Raw genomic sequence first — 20753 nt, forward strand, 5'->3', positions numbered from 1 at the left:
CTGTTCACTCACTCAGCACTTAATTATCCAACAAAAATTTACTAAGTCTTTACTAGGTTCCAGGCACCTAGAGATGCACAAATAACCAGAAAGACACTGTCCCTAGAAAAGCATTGGCACATGGGAAAAAGCACTCATGGGCTTTGGAGGCAGAAAAGCCTGGGGATAAATCCTGCCCTTGTCACTTACTGGTTGACGACCCTAAGCAATTCAACATCTCTGAGCCTAAGTTTTCTCACAGGTAAAAAGAAATAATTATGACCACCCTATAGGTTAATTGCAAGGTTGACATACCACATGTAAACGGTCTAGCACAAGGTAGGCACACAATGGACATTAATTCCCTTCCCCCAGAAGTAAGGTTCCAAGCTTCACAGGGGTGCTGGTCGGGGACAAAACAATGCACAACACTATGACTTGTCTAGCCTACCTCCTTCTCCATCCCTCTGCCCAATTACAATGAAAAACCAGTCACTGCACAACAAAATTATCTAGCTATGGCTTCATCTGCATCTTTTTCTTCATCTACTACAAATACCCCAAGCTAAGAAGGGTGGAGAGTCCTAATGGAACCACTTGTCTTCATGCACAGTTCTGTGGGGATCACTTAACATCTTTCTTTCACCACAAGGTGGAGAAGGATAAGCCCCAAGCCCAAGGATTTCCTAACATCTTCACAAAGTGGTGAAACTGCTCATCTAAAGTTTCTGGTTCTACTAAGCCAAGAAAAATACAACCGCATCCATGCTGGCTTTCAAAACAGCATTTTTAGCAAAGGTTTAGCAAACTACCTATTCTCCTAATAAAAAGTAATCATATTAATAAATAAAAATATACCATCCTCTATTGAATCAAGGCAGTGACATCAAACTGTATCAGCATCACAGTATTCTTCATGGCCATGCCAAAAAAAAAAAAGTTGTACTTTCACTAAAGAATGTTCTTCAGTAAGCCATAAAAAAATACTAATTTTACTAAATCTCAGTCCTTAATTATACATCTTTCTATTATTCTCTGTGATGAAGTGCGAAGTACACATCAAGCACTTCTGCTGCATAGTGAAGTACAAGAACTGTCTGGAGGAAAAGCACTAAAGCACTTGCGCAACCGAGTTGCAAGTTGAACCAGCTGCTTTTTTCCTGAAACACATTTTTACTTGAAAGAACGACTGGCAGACAAGCTATGGTTATTCAGACTTCGATGTCTGGCAGACATTTTTTTGAAAATGAATACTGTGACATTGTCACTTCAAGGAAAACAACTGCCAGTATTTGTTAACAATGCTAAAACTTGGGCTTTCAAGCAAAAATTAGAAAAAGACTTCTGACAAGACTGGTAGTGATATTAACAAATGTGATTTTTTGACATTGTATATTGGAATGTGTCAACATTCAGATGATCTGCATAACTCAGTGAACCAGTATTTTCCAAACGACGAACGATGCTACAAAATCAAGCATGAGTTAAAGATCTATTCAAAGTGCAAAACAGACCAATGGATTTTAATGTAACAGAGCATGAAAAGTTCACTGGTATGGTTTCAGATTCCTCAAGGCAACCCACCTTAAGAAACTACCACTTGTCAAGTTTTGGTGTAGTATCAAAGAGAAATACCCTGAACTATGTAAAAAGACAGTTGAAATACCCCTCCTTTTCCAACTTTGCAACAGGATGCAGAAGCAGATGTGAATCCAGCTGACTTAAATCAGACATTAAAGAGATTTACAAAAATGTAAAACATTATTTTTCTCACTTTTGTTCTTGATAATATAGTTATTTTCATAAAACATCAATATGTAATAGATTTTATTATTTTTAAACAAATACTTTTAAAGTTTCTCAGTTTTAGTTTTTAACATAGAAATACTGGCATAGATAACCCACAAACAAAAACTCTTTGGGGTACTCAATTTATAAGTGTGTGAAGAGACCAAAATGCTTGAAAACTATTGCTACACGACAATGAGCAAGAACAAACTATTGCTCCGCCAAGAACATAAATTAATCTCACAATGTTGAGTGTAAAAGCCAGTCATACCTTATGAAATTTCAAAAACAGGTCAGACCAATCTACAGCATTGGGAGTCAAATACAGGTTTTCTTGGAGGAGGGAAGGAGCCCTGGTGGTGCAGTGGTTAAATGCTCTGCTCCTAACCAAATGGTCAGCAGTTCAAACCCATCAGCCATTCCACAGAAGAAAGGCGTAGCAGTCTACGTCCTTAAAGATTACAGCCTTAGAAACCCTACAGGGCAGTTCTACTCTGTCCTTTAGGGTCACTGAGTCAGAATCGACTCAACGGCAGTGGGTTTGGTTTGGGTTTTGGAGGAGGGGATAATGTTCCTTTTTTTGATCTGAATGCTGGCTACACTTTTTGTGTGCCTCTTTTTATACAGTTATATGTCAATACAATTTCTTTTCCAATTTATATTTTCTATATATACATATGGAGCCCTGGTGGCACAGTGGTTAAGAGCTTGGCTGCTAACTAAAAGGTCAGTAAGTTTGAATCCACCAGCCACTCCTTGGAAACCCTATGGGGCAGCTCTACTTTGTCAACTCGACGGCAATGGGTATATACACATATACCCATACACACAACACCTGCCTTAGGCTCACCCACAGAATTTCTGTTAGCCCTGGTACAGAATGGAGCACGGGCATGTGGTTTTTGTTTTGTTTTGTTTTAATACCTCCTCATGTGACTCTAATGTGTAGCCAAGAATCTACCTATCCAATAGGTTGAAGAATATTGACTTAAGAATTTAAAAGCAGGGAACTTTGTACGCAATACAGCAAAAAGAAAAAGTGCTTTGAATCAAGGCAGGCCAGACTTTTAATACAAGCTTCTCCTACTAGCTATGTAACCAACTGTAAACTACTTAATCTCTACCAGCTTCAGTTGCCTTAGTTTCGCCTTCTGTAAAATGGGTACAATATCATATACAGTACAAACATGAGAATTTAATATAAGAGGTAAAAAGTACCCAGCATACTGCCTACCATAGATTCTCAAATATCTGGTCTCTTTGTCTTTCCATCCTGACGCCCTACCAGTCCTAAGGCCTGAGACAAATTGCCCTCTGAGTCTTGATTTCTTCATTTTTTAAATGAAGATAATTCGACCTCTGTACTGTAGATCAAATAAAATAGTATAATTATATTTATAGTAATATAGCTACATTTACAAATAGGGAGTTCTGCTATCAACTCAAATAAAAGAGGTAGGAGGCCACATTACAAAATCAGAATATGCAAATTACAAAACAGAGGCTAGAAAAGAAATATGAGCATCAACAGAATTGTCAAGCCTGAAGGGCATGATCAGAAGGCAAGTCAAGATCATAATCTCAAGTCAGGCAGATATTGAAGTTTACTGTGAAAAATATGAATAGCCAGGATTCCTTCAGAATGTCTGTACCTAAGAAAAAGCATAACCTATTTCATCATAAAAACAGGCATATCCTGAAAGGACCCAGACACCTGCCTAAGTGGAGGCGGGGGGAAGTTGTATTGGAGCTTTATAAACCAAGGTGTTCTTTGAGCATCTTCATATAGAGATAAATAACCCATTTAAAAAAATTTTTTTTAAATAAACAGTAGTATGACAAAAAAAATATTCCACACAATTGTTTTCAATACTAAAGATATGCATAACTGCCCAAGCAACTAGATTTTATGAAGAAAATAAAGCAAGGAATAGGAACTTGCTTTAGGTTCTGTGTTCTTCAATATTCTACAACTTCCAGTTCAATTTCTGATAACATACCAGAGACAGGCAAGCTACGGCCCACCCATGGTCTCTTTTTGTATGGCTTATGAACTAAGAATGTTTTTTACGTTTTGAAACACCTGTATAACAAGAAAAAGAATATACAAGAGAGACTGTAGGTGGCCCACAAAGTCTCAAATATTTGCTATCTGATCCTTTACAGAAAAAGTTTGCTGACACCTAATTTGGCCATCTTACTGTCTTCTACTTTTGAACCTTGTGCTATACAGATCTGCTCCCCAGGCAGATCAGGCCCTGCCAACCTCCACCCTCCCCAAGCTGGCTGTCCATGCCGCCATTGTAGAATTTGTCCCACTATGCTACAATTACGTGTGACATGTCTGTAGGCTGCTAAGATCTAGAGAATTTTAATTTTTTATATCCCTTATTCCCAGCACAGCGCCTACTATCTAATAATCACTCAACAGGTTATTGTTGAACAGATGTCTTGTACTTATCTGTCATGCACAAGACTACTAACTCCTTGGCCTTAGAATGTGTTACAGTTATAGATTTGTGTTCTTTGTTACACTTTACTTATGATAACATTAAAATAAATTTACATTCTAAATGTAAATAGAGTGAGGGGAGATGTAGCCCAGGAAAATAGTAACAAAAGAACAGCCTGGAGGAAAAATTAGCTCTAAACAATTCACAAGTAAAATTAAAATTAAAGAATTATATTAAGAGCTACCATATGAAGCACCAAATAGGTTCATGGTAGAATTCTCACCTTTCATGCAAGAAACCAGGGTTCAATTTGCGGCCAACACACCTCAAGTACAACCACCAGCCATCTGTCAGTAGAGGCTTGCTTTTGACTAGGATGGTGAACAGGTTTAATCTGAGCTTCCAAACTAAAAAAGACTAGGAAGAAAGGTCAGGTGACCTACTTCCAAAAATTAGCCAAAAACCCTATGGATCACAATGGCCTGATCTGCAACCAGTCATGAGGGTGGCAAAGAATCAGGCTGCATTTCCTTCTGTAGTGCATGGGGTCATCATAAACTGGGGTTGACATGACAGCAGCTAACAACAGCAACAATGCATGTGCCAGACAGTGTTCCAAGTACTTTGACTCTCTTTCCTCATTTAATTCTCACATCAGTCCACCAATGGTATATTATTGTCCTTTTACATATGCACAAAAAATCTTTATTACTATATCACCCGTCTCTGTAACAGTCACAGGTAGAAAATGAAGAGAGAAATGCTGTATTTGTCAGGCTAATGAACAATAAACGGTGCATACTGCATTCTCCACTTCAATAAAGTCTCAATTGTTTCATTTTGAGCTAGTCAACATAGTTAAAAGGAGCCAGGTTCCATAAATTCACTAGGAGAAAGTCCTCCAGTAGCTTCTCCATCCCACTAAACCCAACAATATTCTAGTTTCAAGGGAGAAACTATGAGCTGACCTCCACTAGGAGAAGAACCCTTCAGAAAGGCAATAAACCAAATATGGCAAGCTTTTTGCCTGTCTGGGGTGTTCTGATTTCAGTTTTATAAACTAGGAGGGGGAAAAAAAACACCAACTAACACTTACACAGTCTTTTATAATTTAAAAAGCATTTTCACATTTATTATCTCATTTGAGCCCCCATTTACAGATAATTAATGAATTTAGATTTTAAATCCCTTAGAAAATTCTTGGCATATAGGTTGCTAAGCTTCTGATACGTGTAAGTATCGGTTTCCTCAGTACGTCAGATGACAGACCCTCCTGCACAAATTAGGAGAGGTCCAACGTGCCCGGCTGCCCTTCTGCAAAAAAGAAAGACGCACAAAAATTCTGACCAGAATATCTAAGTGACTTGCCAAAACATGACATAAAGCCTCGAGCTGATAGAAGAATTATTACCTAGCATATAAAGAACTCCTGCCAATGACAAAGAAATACTCCAAGACAGTACTCTTTCAAGTATGATGACTGATTCACATCTGGGTAATCTCATCACTAATAAATGCAAACTGGCGTCCTCTTTCGCTCTGGACTACCCATAAAAAAAAAAATCCTTCAGTATATGCGTTAAAAAACAATAGGGGGCGGAGCCAAGATGGCGGACTAGGCAGACGCTACCTCGCATCCCTCTTACAACAAAGACACGGAAAAACAAGTGAATCGATCACATACATAACAATCTACGAACCCTGAACAACAAACACAGATTTAGAGACGGAGAACAAACTAATACGGGGAAGCAGCGATTGTTGTCAGAGCCAGGAGCCAGCGTACCAGTCACGTACAGCACAAGCACAGAGAGCTGCTCCACCCCCCTGAACTAACCCCAGGAGGGGGACCAGCCGGTTCCGCGGGCAGCGTGGGACGCAGCCGGTAGGAGAAGTCCCCGGGAGGCAGTGACTGGTCTTGGAACGGGGAGAGCAGCGTCCCAGCCAGGGAACCATCCCGCCGGGATTTGGACTGGACGCAGCGGATTTTCTGGAAAAACTAGTTTCCCAGTGATGCCTCAGAGACAACAATCCATATCAAACCACTTAAAGAAGCAGACCATGACAGCTTCTCCAACCCCCCAAACAAAAGAATCAAAATCTTTCCCAAATGAAGATACAATCCTGGAATTATCAGATACAGAATATAAAAAACTAATTTACAGAATGCTTCAGGACATCAGAAACGAAATAAGGCAAACTGCAGAAAAAGCGAAGGAACACACTGATAAAACGGCTGAAGAACTTAAAAAGATTATTCAAGAACATAGTGGAAAAATTAATAAGTTGCAAGAATCCATAAAGAGAGAGCATGTAGAAATCCAAAAGATTAACAATAAAATTACAGAATTAGACAACACACTAGGAAGTCAGAGGAGCAGACTCGAGCAATTAGAATGCAGACTGGGACATCTGGAGGACCAGGGAATCAACACCAACATAGCTGAAAAAAAATCAGATAAAAGAATTTAAAAAAATGAAGAAACCCTAAGAATCATGTGGGACTCTATCAAGAAGGATAACCTGCGGGTGATTGGAGTCCCAGAACAGGGAGGGGGGACAGAAAACACAGAGAAAATAGTTGAAGAACTCCTGACACAAAACTTCCCTGACATCATGAAAGACGAAAGGATATCTGTCCAAGATGCTCATCGAACCCCATTTAAGATTGATCCAAAAAGAAAAACACCAAGACGTATTATCATCAAACTCGCCAAAACCAAAGATAAACAGAAAATTTTAAAAGCAGCCAGGGAGAAAAGAAAGGTTTCCTTCAAGGGAGAATCAATAAGAATAAGTTCAGACTACTCAGCAGAAACCATGCAGGCAAGAAGGGAATGGGACGACATATACAGAACACTGAAGGAGAAAAACTGCCAGCCAAGGATCATATATCCAGCAAAACTCTCTCTGAAATATGAAGGCGAAATTAAGATATTTACAAAATAAACACAAGTTTCGAGAATTTGCAAAAACCAAACCAAAGCTACAAGAAATACTAAAGGATATTGTTTGGTCAGAAAACCAATAATATCAGATATCAGCACAACACAAGGCCACAAAACAGAACGTCCTGATATCAACTCAAATAGGGAAATCACAAAAACAAACAAATTAAGATTAATAAAAAAAAAATACACATAACAGGGAATCATGGAAGTCAATAGGTAAAAGATCACAATAATCAAAAAGAGGGACTAAATACAGGAGGCATTGAACTGCCATATGGAGAGTGATACAAGGCGATATAGAACAATACAAGTTAGGTTTTTACTTAGAAAAATAGGGGTAAATAATAAGGTAACCACAAAAAGGTATAACAACTCTATAACTCAAGATAAAAGCCAAGACAAACGTAACAACTCAACTAACATAAAGTCAAACACTATGAAAATGAGGATCTCACAATTTACTAAGAAAAACGCCTCAGCACAAAAAAGTATGTGGAAAAATGAAATTGTCAACAACACACATAAAAAGGCATCAAAATGACAGCACTAAAAACTTATTTATCTATAATTACGCTGAATGTAAATGGACTAAATGCACCAATAAAGAGACAGGGAGTCACAGACTGGATAAAGAAACACGATCCATCTATATGCTGCCTACAAGAGACACACCTTAGACTTAGAGACACAAACAAACTAAAACTCAAAGGATGGAAAAAAATATATCAAGCAAACAATAAGCAAAAAAGAAGAGGAGTAGCAATATTAATTTCTGACAAAATAGACTTTAGACTTAAATCCACCACAAAGGATAAAGAAGGACACTATATAATGATAAAAGGGACAATTGATCAGGAAGACATAACCATGTTAAACATTTATGCACCCAATGACAGGGCTACAAGATACATAAACCAAATTTTAACAGAATTGAAAAGTGAGATAGATACCTCCACAATTATAGTAGGAGACTTCAACACACCACTTTCGGAGAAGGACAGGACATCCAGTAAGAAGCTCAATAGAGACACGGAAGATCTAATTACAATAATCAACCAACTTGACCCCATTGACTTATACAGAACTCTCCACCCAACTGCTGCAAAATATACTTTTTTTTCTAGTGCACATGGAACATTCTCTAGAATAGACCACATATTAGGTCATAAAACAAACCTTTGCAGAGTCCAAAACATCAAAATATTACAAAGCATCTTCTCAGACTACAAGGCAATAAAACTAGAAATCAATAACAGAAAAATTAGGGAAAAGAAATCAAATACTTGGAAACTGAACAATACCCTCCTGAAAAAAGACTGGGTTATAGAAGACATCAAGGAGGGAATAAGGAAATTCTTAGAAAGCAACGAGAATGAAAATACTTCCTATCAAAACCTCTGGGACACAGCAAAAGCAGTGCTCAGAGGCCAATTTATATCGATAAATGCACACATACAAAAAGAAGAAAGAGCCAAAATCAGAGAACTGTCCCGACAACTTGAACAAATAGAAAGTGAGCAACAAAAGAATCCATCAGGCACCAGAAGAAAACAAATAATAAAAATTAGAGCTGAACTAAATGAATTAGAGAACAGAAAAACAATTGAAAGAATTAACAAAGCCAAAAGCTGGTTCTTTGAAAAAATTAACAAAATTGATAAACCATTGGCTAGACTGACTAAAGAAATACAGGAAAGGAAACAAATAACCCAAATAAGAAACGAGAAGGACCACATCACAACAGAACCAAATGAAATTAAAAGAATCATTTCAGATTATTACGAAAAATCGTACTCTAACAAATTTGAAAACCTAGGAGAAATGGATGAATTCCTGGAAAAACACTACCTACCTAAACTAACACATTCAGAAGTAGAACAACTAAATAGACCCATAACAAAAAAAGAGATTGAAACGGTAACCAAAAAACTCCCAACAAAAAAATGCCCTGGCCCGGACGGCTTCACTGCAGAGTTCTACCAAACTTTCAGAGAAGAGTTAACACCACTACTACTGAAGGTATTCCAAAGCATAGAAAATGACGGAATACTACCCAACTCATTCTATGAAGCCACCATCTCCCTGATACCAAAACCAGGTAAAGACATTACAAAAAAAGAAAATTATAGACCTATATCCCTCATGAACATAGATGCAAAAATCCTCAACAAAATTCTAGCCAACAGAATCCAACAACACATCAAAAAAATAATTCACCATGATCAAGTGGGATTTATACCAGGTATGCAAGGCTGGTTTAATATCAGAAAAACCATTAATGTAATCCATCACATAAATAAAACAAAAGACAAAAACCACATGATCTTATCAATTGATGCAGAAAAGGCATTTGACAAAGTCCAACACCCATTTATGATAAAAACTCTTACCAAAATAGGAATTGAAGGAAAATTCCTCAACATAATAAAGGGCATCTATGCAAAGCCAACAGCCAACATCACTCTAAATGGAGAGAACCTGAAAGCATTTCCCTTGAGAACGGGAACCAGACAAGGATGCCCTTTATCACCGCTCTTATTCAACATCGTGCTGGAAGTCCTAGCCAGGGCAATTACGCTAGACAAAGAAATAAAAGGTATCCGGATTGGCAAGGAAGAAGTAAAGTTAGCACTATTTGCAGATGACATGATTATATACACAGAAAACCCTAAGGAATCCTCCAGAAAACTACTGAAACTAATAGAAGAGTTTGGCAGAGTCTCAGGTTATAAAATAAACATACAAAAATCACTTGGATTCCTCTACATCAACAAAAAGAACACCGAAGAGGAAATAACCAAATCAATACCATTCACAGTAGCCCCCAAGAAGATAAGATACTTAGGAATAAATCTTACCAAGGATGTAAAAGACCTATACAAAGAAAACTACAAAGCTCTACTACAAGAAATTCAAAAGGACATACTTAAGTGGAAAAACATACCTTGCTCATGGATAGGAAGACTTAACATAGTAAAAATGTCTATTCTACCAAAACCCATCTATACATTTAACGCACTTCCGATCCAAATTCCAATGTCATACTTGAAGGGGATAGAGAAACAAATCACCAATTTCATATGGAAGGGAAAGAAGCCCCGGATAAGCAAAGCACTACTGAAAAAGAAGAAGAAAGTGGGAGGCCTCACTTTACCTGATTTCAGAACCTATTATACAGCCACAGTAGTCAAAACAGCCTGGTACTGGTACAACAACAGGCACATAGACCAATGGAACAGAATTGAGAACCCAGACATAGATCCATCCATGTATGAGCAGCTGATATTTGACAAAGGACCAGTGTCAATTAATTGGGGAAAAGAAAGCCTTTTTAACAAATGGTGCTGGCATAACTGGATATTCATTTGCAAAAAAATGAAACAGGACCCATACCTCACACCATGCACAAAAACTAACTCCAAGTGGATCAAAGACCTAAACATAAAGACTAAAACGATAAAGATCATGGAAGAAACAATAGGGACAACCTTAGGAGCCCTAATACAGGGCATAAACAGAATACAAAACATTACCAAAAATGATGAAGAGAAACCCGATTAACTGGGAGCTCCTAAAAATCAAACACCTATGCTCGTCTAAAGACTTCACCAAAAGAGTAAAAAGACCACCTACAGACTGGGAAAGAATTTTTAGCTATGACATCTCAGACCAGCGCCTGATCTCTAAAATCTACATGATTCTGTCAAAACTCAACCACAAAAAGACAAACAACCCAATCAAAAAGTGGGCAAAGGATATGAACACACATTTCACTAAAGAAGATATTCAGGCAGCCAACAGATACATGAGAAAATGCTCACGATCATTAGCCATTAGAGAAATGCAAATTAAAACTACGATGAGATTCCATCTCACACCAGCAAGGCTGGCATTAATCCAAAAAACACAAAATAATAAATGTTGGAGAGGCTGCGGAGACATTGGAACTCTTATACACTGCTGGTGGGAATGTAAAATGGTACAACCACTTTGGAAATCTATCTGGCGTTATCTTAAACAGTTAGAAATAGAACTACCATACAACCCAGAAATCCCACTCCACGGAATATACCCTGGAGATACAAGAGCCTTCATACAAACGGATATATGCACACCCATGTTTATTGCAGCTCTGTTTACAATAGCAAAAAGTTGGAAGCAACCAAGGTGTCCATCAACGGATGAATGGTTAAATAAATTGTGGTATATTCACACAATGGAATACTACGCATCAATAAAGAACAGTGACGAATCTGTGAAACATTTCATAACATGGAGGAACCTGGAAGGCATTATGCTGAGCAAAATTAGTCAGAGGCAAAAGGACAAATATTGTATAAGACCACTATTATAAGATCTTGAGTAATAGTAAACCTGAGAAGAACACATACTTTTGTGGTTACGAGGAGGGGAGGGAGGGAGGGTGGGAGAGGGTTTTTTTATTGATTAATCAGTAGATATGAAATGCTTTAGGTGAAGGGAAAGACAACACTCACTCAATACATGGAAGGTCAGCTCAATTGGACTGCACCAAAAGCAAAGAAGTTTCCAGGATAAAATGAATGCTTCAAAGGTCAGCGGAGCAAGGGCAGGGGTCTGGGGAACATGGTTTGCGGGGACTTCTAAGTCAATTGGCAAAATAATTCTATTATGAAATCATTCTGCATCCCACTTTGAAATGTGGCATCTGGGGTCTTAAATGCTAACAAGCGGCCATCTAAGATGCATCAATTGGTCTCAACCCACCTGGAGCAAAGGAAAATGAAGAACACCAAGGCCACACGACAACTAAGAGCCCAAGAGACAGAAAGGGCCACATGAACCAGAGACCTACCTCATCCTGAGACCAGAAGAACTAGTTGGTGCCCGGCCACAATCGATGACTGCCCTGACAGGGAGCACAGCAGAGGACCCCTGAGGGAGCAGGAGATCAGTGGGATGCAGACCCCAAATTCTCATAAAAAGACCAAACTTAATGGTCTGACTGAGACTAGAGGAATCCCGGCGGCCATGGTCCCCAGACCTTCTGTTGGCCCAGGACAGGAACCATCCCCGAAGACAACTCATCAGACATGAAAGGGACTGGTCAGTGGGTGGGAGAGAGACGGTGATGAAGAGTGAGCTAATTATATCAGGTGGACACTTGAGATTGTGTTGGCAACTCTTGTCTGGAGGGGGGATGGGAGGATAGAGAGAGAGAGAAGCCGGCAAAATTGTCACGAAAGGAGAGACTGAAAGGGCTGACTCAAGAGGGAGAGAGCAAGTGGGAGTAGGGAGTGAGATGTATGTAAACTTATATGTGACAGACTGATTGGATTTGTAAACGTTCACTTGAAGCTTAATAAAAGTTAATAAATAAATAAATAAAAATTGCCATCGAGTCGATTTCGACTCATAATGATGCTTCAGGACAGAGGAGAACTGCCCCTGTAGGGTTTTCCAAGGCTGTAAATCTCTAAGGAAGCAGACTGCCACATTTTTCTCCCTCAGAACGCTTTCCAGCTGTTGTTCTTTTGGTTAGCAACTGAGCACTTAACCATTGCACCACCGAGGCTCCTTTCAGTATATGCATAAATATGTTAACAGAAAGTGCTGGTGGGTTAAGGGCAATTTCACTTCTTTTTTCTTATTTGTACTTTCCAATTTCTACCATGAGCACATATTATTTTAATGGTGGAAGAAATAAACTCTTTTACAGTTAAAAAATAATAACATAGCATGAAAAAACAAGTCCAAGAAGAATACCTACACTCTGATCTATATAAAGCTGCAAAAGTGAAAAAAATCTATTGTTTAGAGATAAGCATGTTCAGTAAAACCATACAAAAAAGCAAGAGAATGATTCATACAAAATTCAGGAAAGTGGTTACCTTTGAGGGACAAGGAAGAAGAGCAATTCAGTCAGACAGGGCCTCACAAGGAGCTTCAAAGGTACTAGTAATCTTTTTGTTAAACTGGGTAGTGAGTACACAGGTCTTCAATTATTATTATTCTTTAAATTGTAGATTCATGTTATATGTACACTTTTATACATACAGCTTATTTCACAATATAAGATATAGATTCCTGGTGGCACAGTGGTTTAGCACTTGGCTGTTAACGGAAAGGTTGGGGGTTCGAACCCACTAGCCTTTCTGAGGAAAAAGATGTGGCAGTCTGCTTCCTGAAGAAAAAAGAAAGCTACAAACAGGGTTGAAGTATCAAAATTTCTGGTCTGTAACCCAGACTCTCCTACTCACTGGCTGTGTAACCTTAAGGAAGTTATTGAACCTCTCAGAGTATAGTTTTTCTTATTTTATACTTGAGGAAACTAAAGCTAGTATCTGTTGAGTACTTTATTATTTAAAGTTCCTATACTAAAACAGTACAAATATGCAAATAAATTGTGAGATCATAATAATACAAAATAATACCTCACAAAAAAAAACACCATTGCCGTCACATCAATTCTGACTCATGGCAACCCCTTGTGTTACAGAGTAGCCCTATTCCATAGGGTTTTCTCGTTTGTAATCTTTACAGAAGCAGATCACCAGGCCATTCTTCCATGGTGCTCCTGGGTGAGTTCAAACCACCAACCTTTGGGTTAGTAGTCAAGCACAAACTGTTTGCACCACCAAGTAACACAACACCACAATACTAAAAACTCACGTGTTAGGCACATAAGGCCCTTCACATTCTAGACTCTGCCTACGCTTTTTTAATGTGTGCAATTTTTTTTTTTTATGTTAACACACAGGAGCTCCGGTTGTAGGGTGGTTAAGTGCTCAGCTAATAACCCAAAGGTCAGCAGTTCAAACCCACCAGTCACTTTGAGGGAAAAAGATGGCAGTCTGTTTCCATAAACATTCACAGCCTCATAAACCCTATGGAGCAGTCCTACTCTCTCCTATAGGGTTGCTAAGAGTTAGAATCGACTCTGGGGCCATAGTTAAGTAACACACACTGCATTAAATCCTTTCCATGGATTATTTTGTTTAATCCTCTGTCTTAGTTATCCAGTGCTGCTATAACAGAAACACCACAAGTGGATGGCTTTAACAAACAGAAATTTATTCTCTTGCAGTCTAGGAGGCTAGAAGTCTGAATTCAGGGTGCCAGCTCCAAGGGAAAGCTTTCTCTCTCCGTTGGCTCTGGGAGAAGGTCCTTGTCATCAATCTTCCCCTGATCGAGGAGCGTCTCAGCACAGGGACCCTGGGTCCAAAGGACGCACTACTCTTCTGGCTCTTGTTTTTTGGTAGTATGAGGTTCCCATGTCTCTCTGCTCGCTTCTCTTTTATATCTCAAGAGAGATTGGCTTAAAACACAACCTAATTTCAGGGGGCATCTAAGTCAACTGGCATAATAAAATCTATTAAGAAAACATTCTGCATCCCACTTTGAAGAGTGGTGTCTGGGGTCTTAAACGTTAGCAAGCAGCCATCTAAGATGCATCAATTGGTCTCAACCCACCTGGATCAAAGGAGAATGAAGAAAACCAAGGACACAAGGCGATTACGAGCTCAAGAGACAGAAAGGGCCACATGAACCAGCGACTACATCATCCTGAGACCAGAAGAACTAGATGGTGCCCGACTACAACCGATGACTGCCCTGACAGGGAACACAAGAGAAAACCCCTGACGGAGCAGGAGAGCAGTGGGATGCAGACCCCAAATTCTCATAAGATCAGACATAATGGTCTGACTGAGACTGGAAGGACCACGGTGGTCATGGCCCCCAGACCTTCTGTTGGCCCAGGACAAGAACCATTCCCGAAGCCAACTCTTCAGATATGGATTGGACTCGACAATGGGTTGGAGAGGGACGCTGGTGAGGAGTGAGCTTCTTGGATCAGGTGGACACTTGAGACTACGTTGGCATCTCCTGCCTGGAGGGGAGATGAGAGGGTGGAGGGGGTTAGAAGCTGGTGAAAAGGACATGAAAAGAGAGTGGAGGGAGAGAGCAGGCTGTCTCATTAGGGGGAGAGTAATTGGGAGTGTGTAGCAAGGTGTATATGGGTTTTTGTGTGAGAGACTGACTTGATTTGTAAACTTTCACTTAAAGCACAATAAAAATTATTTAAAAAAAAAACCACAACCTAAACTTGTAGATTGACTCCTGCCTCATTGACATAACTACTGCTAACCCCAACTCATTAACATCTTAGAAGTAGGATTTACAAAACATAGGAAAATCACATCAGATGACAAAATGGTACACAATCACATAATACTGGGAATCATGGACTAGCCAAGTTGACACACATTTCTTGGGGGACACAATTCAATCAAAACAACTTTACGAGATTAGTTCTATTACATCTGCTTTCCAGATGAAACCATTTTGCCCAAGGTTATTCAGATAGTACTAAGTGGTATACAAACTTCAGAACCCACATTCTTAACTACATATTTTTGCCTTACTTTTCACACTATATTTAAATTGTCTATCTCACCCATGACACAAAAGCTCCCTGACAACTGGTTTTTGTTCACTTTCATCCCCTAGCACTTAACAAACCTATTGCTGTTGAGCTGATTCCAACTCATAGCGACCCTATAGGATAGAGTAGAACTGCCCCATAGGGTTTCCAAAGAGTTGCTGGTGAATTCAAACTGCTGACCTTTTGATTACCAGCCAACCTCTTTACCACTGAGCCACCAGGGACCACCCCCGCATCAGCACTTATAAAAAAAAAAAAAAAAAAACCACTGCCATTGAGTCGATTCCGACTCATAGTGACTCTATAGGACCGAGCAGAACTGCCCCATAGAGTTTCCAAGGAAAGCCTGGCAGATTCGAACTGCCAACCACTAGGTTAACAGCTGTAGTACTTAACCACTATGCCACCAGGGTCCCCGGCACTTAGCAGGCATTAAATAAATAGTGAACAAATATTAAATAGTGAAACATATCAATGTTCTCAGGACATAAACTGCTATCACATGCATAAGCTGATTTGTTCCTCTTGATAGCTTTGTGAAGTATGTAAGCTTTTTAATGATTTTACCTAATCACTCACCTATTAAAGTGGTGGAACTGGGATGTGAACCCAGGACTCACTGACTCCTAAGCCCATGAGTTATTTATTCTACCAAAGTGCCTATCTACTAATATCTCTACCTGCTCTCCCCTTCTCACCAGACTATCTGGAGGATCAAATGAGGTAAAGATACTGAAACATTTTATATACATTTCTACTGAACAGGTGACCACGGCTGTGGGGGGTAGGAGGGAAACTCTACCAAAATATTTCTCCCAAGCTATTACTTTTCATCTTGAGATTTCAAAAGCTAAGGCTTTAACACATATATCCTACCTCTCAAGCAAGCCTTCAGACCCACAAAAGCAGTGTGTGGACCCCTGAGTAAAGTTATGAGCGGAATTGCTTGCATTACTTAGGTTACACTCTCACTGAATTACAGGGAACAGCTCAAACTTGATTTTCATTGTATTACAGAAAGCTTCCTCATAACAAAACACTTTCAATTCCAATGGTAAGTCCAACCTTCCATCATTCTGCCCATTTAGGAACTACAACAAAAAAAAACGCATTCTGAATATTGGATATCTTTGTGTGATCAACTGTGAAAGCCATGGAAATAATCTGTTTCCTAGCTAAAATCTGAAGCTTGAACAAAGACAAAATTATTTTGATCCTATTGGTGCCAATTTTATCCTCTTTACACCTCTCCCCGTTTTTTCTCAGCCCAACTCTAATCAACAGCCACTTCAGGCTTAACATATCACAGTTAATGCAATTAAGTCCAAAAAACTATTTCCCTAAAGATGTTTCCTCCATTCACACCCCTCTCTACCTTCCATCTTCACCATTCTGCCAAGAGAATAAACATATCACTAAGCTTTAAAACAAATTTCTGATGAATAGATAATGTTTCTGTGGTTAATGCAATGTGCCCATATCAACACCATCCCCTAAAACGTAAGATAAAAATGACTCGACACGCTTATTTATCTACATCTGACAGGTTTCTAATCACCTAAAATCCTTTAGGAGAAAATCCAATCTACAGAAATACAGTCCAGTTATTTTAAATCTTATCAAGTAACATCAAAAGAGAATCAAATGAAAAACTCCATCAGTACCAAACCATCCCACCAATGAATATTTATGACATTTCCATACTTCCTGTCTTCTCTCTGTTTACATAAAGCGGTGGTGCCAAGACTCATCTCAAGATTATTAGCCTGCAATACAATGATGGGCCTAATTGCCTTGCAAACCAGGACACCAATAAATGGAGTCTTCAAGCAATCAATTTCAAGGGGTGGGGGGCGGGGGGGGGAAGGCCCAAGCTCTTTCTGCATACTTGCACAGACATTGCCTACCTAGGAAATAAATCTGGCCTCATATTTTTCAGTCTCATTCATCAGTTCTCAAGCAAAGAACACTCCCTTAACGATCTCAATCTCATCAAACCTATTTAAATTCCAAACTCCAGGACTAGTTTTTAAATGCACCAGGGAAAGGCAAAGGCGGAGACATCATACAGAAAGATATCTACCACATTCCATTTTTATCTTCTCCCATCTTCAGTTTGGGCGTGGATTTTCCCAACTTTCTTTTTATGATATATAAATAACAGAAAGAAGATGCCTTCCCTTCCTTAATTCTACCCTAACTGAAATCTTTATTAACTTTACTGGCCTCTGGGTTGACTTCACTTCTAAGTGTGATACTGATGTAAACAAAACAAACAAAAAAATCAAACAGCTTAAGACATCCTCTAGGAAAGATAGTCTTTAAAATACCTTTTCTGTCCCCTGCCAAGTCCCCTCTTAACAACCCTCTGATTACTGTCCCTCCTCCAGTCACAGCCACAAGAGCTATCCATTTAAGTGTTCCAACCCCTAACCCTCTTGTGTCTCTTGGAGGCCACCTCAATCCCTCCCCCTCCAGAATCACCCAACCCACCTCATCCCAGCACTGCTCACTGCGTCCTCCATCCCTACAACTCCTGGTCTCCCACCCCCTAAATCTGATGGACACTCCTTAAATTTCCCCTCTGCCACTTCACTATCATTAGCCACCTCTCCGGTCTTACCAGCTTGTCTCAGACATTCCTTCTTCAAAACTCCCTCTGACACCTTGACCAAAGGATGTCTTCTTCAACATACCATCCCCCAACCCTGTTCACCACCTGCCACTATTCTTTCAGTGAGTCCAGCCCAGCAGCTTCTTCTGTGCCCTCTGCCTCAACCCTGCACCTAGGGAGCCATCATGCCTCTGCCAGCGATTCTAAAATCACCCTAAATTCCATTCTACTGTGCTCCCCCCTCTCAGTTTCAATCCTTGTCAGCCCACTTCGGGCCTAACTCCAACTCCCCCCCTCCTCCCTGCCCCCCCCCTCGCGAGCTCACCATCATACTCCCCTCATTGGAAGTCCCACCCCCTATTCCACCCTCATCAGCCCATCCCGGGAAAACCCCAAATTCCACGCCCTCTGCTCTATCCCAACCTCTGCTATTCCATAAAAAAAAAAAAAAAAAAAAGGCTCCATAAATTCCACATACCCAGATAACAAACACCCACTTAAGGCTTAGGTCCCAATCAATGCCAAACCCCTCATCCCCAGCTCCTACCACCTCCATCAGCCTGCCCCGGGTCCATCCCAAATTCCACCCTCCGGAATCAACACCCCCCCCCCAGGGTCCTATCCCAACCCTGTACATCCCACTCTCCATTGAAAGCATCCCCCTATCTCCTACCCCAGCTCAGATCCCAAGCTGTCAACTGTTCCAGGCCAACCCCAAATCAACCACCCTCATTCAGTCCCCTCCCCCATTAAAAGCCAACCCACTCCAGTCTTATCTTCCATCTCGCCCCCGAGACCATCCCAAATTCCACCTTGACCCCCCACTCCACACTCCTGTCCTAGTTCTGGTCATTCCCCATTAAAAGTCTCCCTTCCCTTGTCGCCCCCCAACCTGCTTGGGTCCCACCCTCACCCCACCCCCAGCCCGCGCCTGGGCAAGTCTCCCCCTCCAGCCTGCCGTTCCACAGCGACCTTAGCTCCCTCCCCCAAACCCACCCAGGGGCTCCGCAGCCCCCACTCTCATTATCCCCAGTAACACACCAGCCCAGACTCAGGACAAGCGGACCAGGTGGGGGGGGGAGTGGAGGATTTCCTCACCGGCGAGAGACTGCAAGCGAAAACGGCGGCTGCTGAAGCGGCGATACCCTTGTCTTCTCTGGCGGCTGCAGCGGTGACGCTCTCACTCCCTCGCCGGTCTGTGGGGTGGCCGATGGCGCGCAGGGACTGGGAGCCTCCTCCTCTTCAGCAACTCGGCTCTGAATCCTCTGCAGTAGCGGCGGAGGAGACCGACGGGTTGGGGGAGGGGACGCTCGGATGCAGGCGAAAGAGGAGGGGGCGGAGGACCGCTGAGAAGGGTGGGGAAGGAGGAGCCGGCGCGGGGCCACGACACGTCCCACCGCCTCAGTGTGCCAGGACCACAACTCCCGGCATGCCCTGCTTCACCTGCACCTCTCCCCGCGCACGAAGTGAGGAGGCACTGTGTTTTCCCGGTCCGGAACAATGGAATAAAGTCAACCATCCGCGTGTGGCTATTGTAGACTCAAAGACCACATGTGAGGGAAGTCAGGGTGTCCGCAGCCCCATCGCCAAGTGGCGAGGCTCCTGGCGTCTCCACACGCCTCCCAACACACACACACACACACAAAAAAAAGCCTCTCGCCGGACTACATTTCCCAGCGTTCTCACGCCCTCCGGCCCGCTTTCCGTACCAGTCTCAGACCCTGTACAACTACAGTTCCCGAGGAGTGTGGTCACTGCGAAATGCTGGGAGATGCAGTTCTTAGTTCTTCCTCCATGTTAAGAGCAAGAAGTGAAAGAGGAAAAAGGGAAGGACCGTGCCAACCCACCGAGGACAGGTCTAAGTGGGCTAAATCACCTGTGAGTCTGTACTTGCCATCTCTGTTGCCACTGTCTCACAGCAGAACAAATGCAGCAGCTTCCTCACTGATCTCCCTGCAAATCTGACGACGATTTGGCAATTTGAATACAAAAGTAAAAAGGGCATACTTCTTGACCCAGTTCCATTACATCTAAGAATTTACCTTAAAATTGTCATCGAGCCACTAAATTGTACATTTAAAAAATGGTTAAAATGGTAAATGTTATGTATATTGTACCACAAAAAAAAATTGAAACAATTTGGAAAAGATGAATGCACAAAATTGTTCTATGAGGTTGTGGATTATAGAGGGGAGGAAGGTAAATGTCCATCAACAGGGAGCTGGTTAAATAAATTATGATATATACCTACAAGGCAGTACTAAGTAGCCATTAAAAATGATGATATCTGTTTATTGGCAGGAAAGGTTATCCACAATTTATCCTTGAGGAAAAAATTGATTACAGAGTAGCATGTTTCGGATGGTCCAATTTATGTGAAGTCTAAAACAATATTCTATAAGCACAGAGAGATTTTACTGGAGGCTCCCTTTGTTGGAGGAAAGGGTATCAGATTTCAAGTAATTCTTATTTTCATGTTGTCTGATTTGTTTAAAAGGAGCACATACCATATTTTTAAAACCTTAAGACTGTATTCAGTTTCC

The 20753-nt window shown here is 40.8% G+C and overlaps 1 protein-coding gene across 1 annotated transcript in view; it reads right to left on the reverse strand.

Annotated features, from left to right (window-relative positions):
- Positions 1-19807, reverse strand: part of FAM168A (family with sequence similarity 168 member A) — a 235100-nt gene extending 215293 nt beyond the window's left edge. The window contains exon 1 of the mRNA XM_064288678.1: positions 19309-19807. The gene's annotated coding sequence lies outside the window, so the exon portion shown is untranslated. The remainder of the gene's footprint in view (positions 1-19308) is intronic.
- Between the last annotated feature and the right edge of the window lie 946 nt (positions 19808-20753).

Source organism: Loxodonta africana, chromosome 7 (genome assembly GCF_030014295.1).
Source record: "Loxodonta africana isolate mLoxAfr1 chromosome 7, mLoxAfr1.hap2, whole genome shotgun sequence".
Classification (NCBI taxonomy): domain Eukaryota; kingdom Metazoa; phylum Chordata; class Mammalia; order Proboscidea; family Elephantidae; genus Loxodonta; species Loxodonta africana.